We start from the raw sequence: 10,873 nt of genomic DNA, 5'->3' as shown, positions 1-10,873 counted from the left end.
CATTAGCAATTAGCTCAAAGTACTGCTTTGCCTGTAAGTACAGCCTCACAGAGCAGCTAGCATGGCTGCAGACTCTCAGTCTTGCTCTTATTTGACAGTATTATTGGAAATTCAGCCGTGCACCATTCACTGATTCCTCCTTCAGTCTGTGTCTCAATTAGTCTAAGGAGTATTAAGGACCCTCCTGCTGGGATATGACTACGTCTCTCTGTTGCTTCTGCCTTATCCTCGGGCCCTGGGTGCCTTTCATGTGAGATCTGGGAGATACGTTGTGGCGTAACTATCACTTGTGTGCATTAAGCTCTTTTAAAAGCAGCTGTCTGTACTTGTATCGGTCGAATTAGTGGACACAGGAGGACTATTATACTGCGATTTTTTTTTAAGAATTATTATTTTGTGACCTTTCAAAAAGCAAATTTAATTGTAACTTTTCACATTTTTGAGAGAGAAATGTCTCATGGGTGAGATTTAATGAAAGAAATGCCATCCTGAAAGACAGAATCTAATTTTGAAATGTAAATATCATCAATAACAAGTAAAAAAATAAAAAATAAAGTAATTTTTTTCCCCACTAGACTGTGAATGAAGACACAAATTTAGTCTGGAGTTGGTTGCGACTGTGCCATCCTGCTATTTGTGTTCCTTAATGACTTTCTAATTCCTCATCAGTGGGTAGCTAGACTCCACAGCAGGCAGACAGGGAGCAGTGGCAGGGTGCCATCCAGGAACAGGTGCTCCTCCGTGTTGTGCTTATGGTGTCCGTAGGCCTCGGTTACATCCTTTAGGTTGATTTTAAATTGGGAGCATTTCAGCGGGTTCAGCGCCTTCGCTCTGAGCATAAACATTTTCTACTTACACACTTGAGCACCTGACTTCGACTGCAGACGCTGGTTCACGTGTGGCTGATGCTAACTTGGCCTACTTTGTTTTTAATGTGGTGGCAAAGCCGATCGTTTGCTCTGAGTGTCAGTCCACTGAAGACTTTATGGTATTTGATGCCTTCACATGCTTAGATTATCATCACCGCACATTAATTGTGTTTTACTGTTGGGCAGGTTATTACAGGCCTGTTTTGGCCGGTCAGATGTTTAAAGTTTAAAGTTAATTTAAAAAATCTCTTTAAATATTTAATATGTTTCCCTAATTATTAGTTCAGAGGGCTGATTGACATTTTGCAGGAAGTCAATCAACTCACGGGAAATTAGGATTGTAGCACCGCTGCATCTCACCTGTACGATACAGTACAATAAGTGTTTACATTTGGCCCTCGGCCCACCATTAAGTTTCAGTTTTGGCCCCTCTAAGGGAAACAGTTGAGGCACTCCTGCTGTGTTGTTGTCGTTTTAGCTGCATTAGATGATTTTCTCCAGAAAGAAAACAAGTGACAAGTGATTCACACCTGTCAATCAAAACTTAAGTCACTTGTCTGATCATTAACGTAACTCAATTTAAAGTCTTATCAGGTGCTCAGGGAACATTAACATCTGAACATCAGGTAAAACTGTGTTAGGAGGGGGAATATGAAAGATGTTTACCATAAACAATCAATAGATCTGTAGATGACAACACCTGCACTCCAGTAACATTAACATTTGTATTTTTTAAAGAATGTACGGTCGTTTTCTGGCTTTTTTTCCCTGATGTTTTTGCTGTGCTGATGGCTAATTTGTGAAGATCTGCATCGGTCCAGACACCTTTTGCAAGGCTGTGCTGCAGAGCTGACGTCTCAAGCTGATGTAAGTTTTGGTAAAGTTACAGATATTTTAAGATTTTGTTACAGATACTGAGGATTGTCACAATAAGACTCCCGTTAGTGTATCTCAATTTGAGGCGATTATCACCACCTTTGTCATCTTAAAACATAAACACTCTTCTTACCATCTGGAAAAATATGTGAATATGATTTTTAAGTCATTTAACAAGTTCTTCCGTGGCAGTGACAATATTTTACTGAATCAGGTTACATTTTAAAAAATAGCCGGTGTTTTAACCATCAGAATCACTGTGGTAATATTTTAATTTCTTGATCATTAACTTCTGTTCTGTTACTCTCAGACAGTCTTGTGTGTTTCTTCTTTAAGGCCTCACACATTGGTCGGTATTGATGGATTGACATCCAGGTCAGCTTTTCTTACATCTTCCTGAAATCTTTGCAGGTTGGACAAAATCACTGTTGAGGGGCCACCTCGCTGTCAAGCAGTAGTCAAAACTTAATTTACAGTAGTAGACTGCGGGCAAGGGACTAATCAAGTTTCCATACAAGCATGAGACAAGGCATTTGTTTACCTTGATCAGACGCTGTCAACTCTTTTCTTTTTGTCTTTTTATAGTGTTTTTTTGTTGTCTTTATGTTGTCACAAAGTCTCTTAACGTTTATTAATTGAATATCACATGCGAAATAAAATTACTCGATATCGGCGACCCCTGTAAATCTGGCAACCCTGATTCAAAGCCTGCAGGATGACGGATCATATTTCTGAAGCTTTATTTAAAGTCTTCCACGACGTCACTTCACAAATCAACCCCTGAGCAGCTCAGGTGTTACAAAACAACAGAAGAGATTCACAGTGCTAATGCACAATGCAGGTTTTAATGTGTATTTGCACTTAAGATTTGAAGCACTAAAAAAAATCACAATAAGCAAGCAAAGCAAAGAAAACAAAGAAATGAAGATGTTTTCTTCTCTTGGTGAGGCGAGAGGAGGTGACAATCTGATCCTCAGGCACTTCAGAGGGGCTCCATCAATTACGCCTGTTGTAAGAGACACAAAAAGGTTCACGCAGTAGCATGTTACAGGTAAAACATTGAATTGCTGGCACTGACTGTGTTGTATTTTATTATAACCTTGATAATTATTCCATATTTGCTTAAGAAAACTCATCATTTGCAGGATTTAGAAGTTATGTACAACAGAACAAAAACATAATCCTGACAGCTATAAAGACCTTTTCCAAGCGTTGTGTAGCAGATTCTTTCAAGGAAAAACTGACACACACATTCCAGTGAGTCTGTCCGCCATGACACCTCTCCTCCACCGCGCTGGTCAGATCACTCAGAGCAACATAACAGTACACATCTACCGGGCCTCCTCTGATCTCACCCGGGAAGGAGACAACACTTTCATATCAACACCCTGTCATCTCACAATGTGGCGTCTTCCCCTTTGAAGGTACAGTAGCATTGTTGCAGTTTTCTCAGATGTGAAACTCCAGCTTTTATCATCCTGTTTTGGGGGCGAGGAGGAGAGGAGTGGGAGATGAAGGAAGCGATTTCTTTTTAACTTGGACCCACCAAAGTGGAGAGAAACAGCGTGTTGACAGGCGTGTGAAAGGAGTACTGCTGGGTCAACTGGGGAACTTCAGAGACCAGTTTAGAAAGGCTTCATAAAGTCTCTCCGAAAGAGGAGGAGTAACTGGCAGCAGAGCAAGTACCAGCGCTCGTGTACAAATCAGAAGTTAGCATCGAGGGCTAGTTTCTAAGGATGCCTCTTTTACTTTCTATTGTTTGTTCAGATTAAGCCATGTAATGTAAGGCTTGCTAACATGCCGCCGAAGAGTCTTCAGACAAAAGCCGGAGAGATTTGCTCCTTGTCCTGTATTACCAGCCAGCTGTAAACTACAAGTCCCACTCCACAGCAGGAGGATCACTCCTCCCATTAGCCTTGGCATAGTGCCGACTACAAATGTGAGATCTGTGGTCGTCAAGGAGGCCCAGTTGGGACGAGACCCTCTGTCACTCACGGCGACACATGTCATAAACTCATTGTCTTGCAATCAATCCAGGGACCTAACCACCTCAACAGCAGATGGAGGCCCAGCAGGAAAACAGGGGGCCATGCCCTGAGCCTCTGCCCCACACAGAGTGCACGCAGCAGGAGAAAGAGGGGCCACAACTATAGGGGAGCCCCATACCCTAGACTGGACCTCCCGTGGATACACCTCTGGATGAAGTCCTAATGTTGTCCATGATTAATTAGAGACAAATGTAAGTACGCTGAAAATTGGCTTGCTTTTGACCGCATTTACCCCATCGGATAACTATTTAAAAGTTTTCAAATGACAGATCGCCTCCCTGTACAGCTGCCACAGCAACTTCACATCACTACTGCATCTATCGGTAAATATAAAGGTCTAAAACCACAGTGCGCATAAACATCCCTCCCAAATCTAGGTGTGAAAATAGCGATAAACATGGTCTGCAAGGGATAAAGATGTCTTGCCTCCCCTGAATGGGGGCTATGTAATGATATTCATAAAGAGACCACCTACTGGGGGCACAGGAAAAACTGTTCCTAAGCAACAACATACACGCTCTTACAAGCTACATCTTGGGAAATTTTGACCGGATTGGGATGCAAACAACAGAAAAACCTTTAACTAGGCCATGTTATTAGTCTGCTCCCTATGGCTGAGTATCTGGGTGTCTCGCCTGGCACAAATCCCTCTCAACTAATGATACATATTGTGTTTCATCAAAATACAATAAAGACCACAGAAGCAAGCTGGCGGTATGTTGCGAAAACCAAATCGAGCGAAACCATAGAGTCCTTCAGTGCAAAACCTTACGTGAGCGATCATAAGTCATATCATTAATGCTCCGAAATCCATCAAAGGTAAAGGTCTTGTCTTATTTTTCACACTTTGAAAGCTCTTTTTGAAAAAATTTGTTCAAGACAGCCGTACAAGTTACTGTAAAACGGATGCACACTTTTAAGGTCAGGGACTGGTCAACCCATCCATCTAATTCCTGTTCTCCCTCCAGCACTCAGAAACCATTTGGCATTATCAGTAGATGAGAAAACTCTGATGGCTGAGGTGCATTAAAGAAGTCTTATGTGCATGTAATGTAATAAATTGCCGAGTCCTGTCCACGAATTTGCATCGTGGGATTACTGAATGTGAGCAATGTTACATTTGGTGAGGATAAAAATCACAAAGCCAATGAAGAGGGAGGAAAATCTAGTCAAAATGTGAAACTACCTTATAAAGCAAAGGAGCTTTCTGTTGTATTTCCTTCAGAGGATGTTATTTACATATGCTGCAAAAGGACTTTATGATGTAAAGCACGGCTCGGAGACACTTTTAATGCACGACTTCCATCTTGCCGTCTGCTCTGCACTGTGTGTGTTTAGTGGTGTTAGATTGAGTGTGATTTTTTTTTTTTTGCGCTACTCAAGTCTTAAGTATACTTGCTATTATCCTCTTCATTCAAAAAAAAAGGCCTTAAAAACAATTACGGCGCAATAATGAGTGATGTTTGTTTCTCCATGTCATTAATTACAATTAATCAAAGGCAGCGGATGACTTAAAAGCATCACTCTGCAGAAAGCTCACAGAGGTCAAGTGACAAAACATTATCTTCTGGGTACAGCACTTCCAGAGAAATGATCAAACAACAGCACAGGGGAAAAAAATTAAAATTAAAGCACAAAATGATAGATGATCCTCATGAATGCATCACAAAATTATTCATCAGCACCTCACTACTATTATCTGGTGTGCAAATCAACACAGTAAGGTGAAAAATGCAAGTATCGAAATGCTTATTTCCTTTTCTGTGAAGACTGCAGCATTTATAAAAAGATTACAGGAGGTAGAGATGCTCCTTAACTCTGATCTGCATCAGGTTTTGCTGTCACCAAGTGACTAGTCTTTGAACAGTGTGTCTGTGTATCTGTTCCCTTGATACGGTCGAGGGAGAGGCCAGCAGAAAGGCTTCATTGCCCTCTTGTGGTGGAAAGATATGACATCAGTCTACCTTCCAGCAGGCCTCCCATGAACCTCTACATGAATACTGTACGTGAGGATGTCTGTCATGTGAGGCACATGACGAGGTAGGAGAGAGCAGCAGTGTGTGCAGCTGGAGAGAACTCAGAAGTTTACCTGACAAGATGAAACTTGATGGCACGTTTCTCGACTGTGGCGGGGTTGTTGGGGACGGAGGGCGAGTCAGAGAGCTCTACAGGTGGACTCTGAGAGGGAGGGAGCAGACAGCCAGGTTAGTCACAGATCAGGAACATCTTTACATCAGTTTAACAGAACACCTCCAGAGAGAGTTTATCATACCGGGTCAAGTTTGACCTTCTTGGTCCGCGGCTCAGACTCAGAAGTGCCGGGTCTCTTTGTGCTCTGTGAGCTCACAGAGGGAGATGGTGATGCCGCCATAGAGGACTCAGCTGAGCAAGTTTCTTCGGTCCCTGGAGCCAGTTCTTCATTCACTTTGAACTTGAAGTGAAAAGTGAAAGAGGTCTCCTGGTGTCCAGTGGAATTGTGGACACCGGTTCCTGCACAGAACAAGGAACATTTTATTTTATTGAAACAATTTGAGCGAGAGCTGGTCCGTGAAATAGATTTGCATCTTACCACAAGTACTAGGCCTGTTAAAGGAGCAGGAAATACACTAAGCTTTCTTGCAAGGAGTTAGAAGGTTGATACCACTCTCGTGCAGCAGCCAGTTAGCTTAGCTTAGCACAAAGACTGGAAACAAACTTAACAGAAAGCACGGCTCTGTCTAAAGGTAATCTGTAACATAAGTGTGTAAAAATGTCTTGCTTGGATTTTACAATGGGGTTATGTGCCAGACTATTTGTTGTGGAGACTCCAGGAAGTGACGGTGCCCGGCCAAGAAAATAAACCCCCATAAAACCACAACTTTTTTTACACACTGGTTTTCGTACGGAGGAAACAAATGAGATGTAATGAGCTAAGCTAACATCAAACAGACATCAGAAACTATTTAAACTACAAATAATTTCATCAACACAACATGGAATGGTTTCATATACCTTGTCAGCTTTGAGTATCTCGGCAGGCATCTCAGAGTCAGACCCGCCTTTTTCTCTTTGTGGCCGGTCGGCCTGCGCTGACAGGTGCTGTGTGAGCAGGAGGTACGGCGGCAGACATTTTGTTGCTCACTGCGGGCTTCGGTTTTTCAGTGAAAAACTGTGCTCCATTTGTACTGAACTTACTTTGAAGGCAGTAAGGTCAAAGGTCAGGTCTGTGTTCATGGCTTTAGACCCCCGCTTATTGACGAGGAGTCCAATCAGCCATGTTGTGCTTACAGACCAATGAGCTGACAAACGTAAAATGCAGGCAAGAGTTAATAGACAATTAGAAATGAACAGTATTCACTGCCATAATTAAAATAAAACCATAACGTGTCCTTACTTGTCACTGGCCTTCTCGGGGTTGGTGAAGGACTGTGGGTTCACGTGGATCGGGGGAAATGTGCTCCTGTCTCTCCACATTCCCCACCAGGAGTCTGATTTTAGACTCCACCAGGCCAACCCTGACTGGAGTGAACAAAACACAATTTTCAGAAAGAGGAAGGCTCTAAAGCTGATGAAAATCAAATATTCAAACTGTCTTCTCCCTCAAAGAGAACCACAGGCATTAATAAGAAGTGTTCTTGCCCAAAGATGTAAGAGTCGTCTGCTAAAACGTCTACATTCGTTCTGGTTTTACTTAAACTTGGATCCTCGCTGCATTTCCAGTACTGATATCAATCCACATGACATGTAAATGAACACTCATGATCAACTGAGGTGACTGTGACTACAGTGGATCTCAGTGTCAAGTGACTTTTTAATAAACCGAACTTGATGTGTTGTTTTGTTTTTCAGAAATGGAACAACTCACCACATGGAGTAGACCTTAAAGAGAATTGATCACCGGGTTGGACGGTGTCGCATTCGGGTACAGCGCGCAGATTCTGGCGACCATTATGGCCCGTGATACTCCACCCAAGAAGCCCAGCTTGTTGGAGTAAATGTTACCTCCTGAAGGAAAATAAGAGGATGAGGAAAACTATTAAGACCTCCAGTTCACAGTGTTACCATATGTTAACAATGGCCTGTTCTTTGCTTTAGCCTGCTGCCAATTGAGTTCATAAATGTTAAAATATATCTCTGTAATATAAAATACATATACAGCAAACCGGATATACTGAATATGAGTATAATGTTGTTTACTTTAGTTTCATTTCACATCACTACTGTTTTACTGTTGCTATAAAAATGATGTAAAATTGGAAGAAAATGACTCCAAACATGTGTTAAAGCATATTAGATAACAACACAAATCCACGAGTCTGTCTTTCAGAGATATACACCTCTCATACAGGAGACCCACAAGACACCCGGGAGATGTCCTGAGCTCCTCGGATGAGTGATCAGTTTCATTTTAACTTGAATACACTCAGTGGCGATGTGCCTGAGCTCTCTGTGAAATGACTCTGCATAGACACCTTTTGCGAGACAGGGTGCTAGCTATACAGCTAAGTAAACCTGTGCATTGTTTATTTCTGCAAAATAGTGAGTGGGCTTTGGTTGCCTGGTAGCAAGACAAACAAAATATCCATGGCAACATGAGACATTGAAACACGTGAGCCACGGCAAAGAAAAAAACAATGTCCGTGTCCAAAATCACTTTTCACTTCTTCATACATATTAAACACTCAATACTGAACCCCAGAGTGAGTATTAAACTGAGACAGTGTTTATTTAAATGAATGTGTTCAGTGAAATTTAGCAAAAGAGTAGCACACATGCTCTGGACACTGGTGCAATAAAGTGCAAACATTTTCACTAAAAGTTGGGAAACTCATAAAATTTCAAGAAGTGAATAAAGTGCACTAGATAGCAAATAGGGAACGATGAGGTCAATTTAGATGAAGTCACTGACATGTAGTCTTTTTTTAACGAAGGCAGACACACAAGGCAGTGAGGAATTGTTTGTGTAAATGTGTAACTATCGTATAAAAGTCTCTTGAGTTATTAACATGCTTAATCATTCAGTCTCTTAACAACTTGAGCTTAGCTATCTGCGTGCGTTTGACTCACTCACTCTCCTCTGTGACTCTGTAGCCCCCCCCAAAAAAACAGCATAAGAAAGATTAAGATAGAAAGTTACAGCAAAAAGGCTCAACTACAAATACACAAAATCATTCCTGTTGAGCTGTCAGGTAGTAATACTGCAGTCGTGCTCACCATTGAGACTCCTGACGCAGCGTTTTGTCCAGATCCTCCAACAAACTGTCGTTGAGAAGATTTAGACGGTCAGGAAATGCTCTTCTGTGCCGACAGGGCGAAGACCGAGTCTATCTAGAAAACAACAGGGGCACAAAAACACAATGACGACACTCAAACAAAGCTGTAACAGAAGAGTTGTTGCTTTTTTCTCTTGTCAGATGACCTAAATCCCGTCAGAGGTCAGCTTGATGACAGGGACGAAGGCGGCTTTAATGGTCTGCAGACAACAATATGGTCACATGTACTGGAGAGAAATGTCCTTGATAAGTATGATATTTCATGAAGCTCTTATATGGCTAACATGTATTTCTTTGACCTCCTCCTGAGCACACAGCTTCTCAAAGAAGGAGGTGAAGGAGACTTCTCTGTCCAGGAATCCAGGTCCAACACAAAGAGCGTCAATACCAGCGCCTGTCACAACAGCACAGATTCATATGAGACATTTCAGTGTTTAAATATGCTCTGAACACCACCTCCACCATACACTGTCAGTAGAAATGTTGTTTTATAACTGTGTCAGTTATATGGGCAGAGATTGCCAGAAACAATATACAGGCCAAAAGCAAACAAACAAACAATGACTGAAGTCCAATACACAAACAATTTGACTTACATTTTTTTGAGCGACTGCTTTGAAATTGTTGAAACTGGACCTGGAAAGGTTTTTTTCTTCTTATCTGAAAAGAAAAAACCTTTTGTTTTCTCAGGATAAATAAGCCGTTATGAGATAATTAAGTCCCTGTGGATACTTCAGAAGCCAAGAGTGGCCTCCATACAGTTATCGTTTTCTTTACGGTAAATCCAGCAGTTCAGCCAACAGACAGAACAATCATGTCAACGATGCGGCTCCATTATAAACCTCTGAAACGGCTATTTACCTCAACAAACTCGAAAACTGCAGCTACGCTAGAAATAAATGCTTCGTGATGGAGCAACATCCCCGTCGGCATTTCACAAAAAAGATTGAACAAGGCATTTCAAAATACAAACTGCCAAAATACACATATAAATAATGAAAAAAAAACCAGGGTGCAATATTTCACCAACCCAAAAAGGTGCCAACTAACAGAATTGTTCTCATTCCTTCCGGCTGGATCTGTGATGCTACTCCGAAACAACAAGGGAATGAAGAGAATTTGGCAAGGACCAAAATACTTTGTTGGTTTTGAAATGAAGAAGGTAAGCCATGCACTAATTTGTCTGTGTTTTTGAAAATGTGGGCCTTGAAGAATCACAGATATTCAAGCATGTTATAAATTTGGATTAACACATCTGTGGTTTGTGATTTTGAGCTTAGTTTCCCCTCAAACTATTAAAATGTAGGCTTTTGTCATTACATGAAACTGAGTAGGCATTTCTATGTCAGCTGAAGTAGAGGTTATATCAACACCTGTAATTATTCCTGTGATATTTCAACCTCAAGATCTCTGTACTATGATGATGTACAACATAACGGCTACTGTCAAAAAACAGAATGCAAGGAGAGCCGCTCGGTTGTGGAAAATGGTGCTTTCTGCTAAACATGCCTATTTATGTGACCACCAACCTGCTCATACTGATCATGTGACGGTCCACCTGCATGGTCTTGTCATGTGGTTATCTTGACCAATCATGTTACTGCTTAATTGGCTATACTGATCATGTGATTGTCTGCTAACCTATAAATGTAAGAGCCCAACACCCCAAGTAATAGCCATGATTAATTAAAGGATTTTTAACCCATTACCCTCTTGACTGCCGCAGACTTTTTCTACGATAATGGCTACTGTATTATGCAGTCGGCTATCGCAAATAGTTTTTCATAGATTTTGATGTGATTAATGCCTTGGAGTCTGATCTATTAAC

General features: G+C 41.5%; 1 long non-coding RNA gene across 1 annotated transcript; it reads right to left on the bottom strand.

Moving 5' to 3' along the window:
* Positions 1-2,592: 2,592 nt before the first annotated feature.
* Positions 2,593-9,073, bottom strand: LOC141018452 (uncharacterized). Its single transcript, XR_012180724.1, has 7 exons — positions 8,987-9,073; positions 7,638-7,777; positions 7,167-7,291; positions 6,785-7,071; positions 6,066-6,283; positions 5,883-5,971; positions 2,593-2,751 (listed from the first exon to the last, which is right to left on the bottom strand). It is a non-coding gene; the product is annotated as an uncharacterized lncRNA (long non-coding RNA).
* Between the last annotated feature and the right edge of the window lie 1,800 nt (positions 9,074-10,873).

This window comes from Pagrus major, chromosome 22 (genome assembly GCF_040436345.1).
Source record: "Pagrus major chromosome 22, Pma_NU_1.0".
Taxonomy (NCBI): domain Eukaryota; kingdom Metazoa; phylum Chordata; class Actinopteri; order Spariformes; family Sparidae; genus Pagrus; species Pagrus major.
The sequence above is the reverse complement of the archived record's forward strand: the minus strand, read 5'-3'. Positions and strand labels throughout refer to the sequence as shown.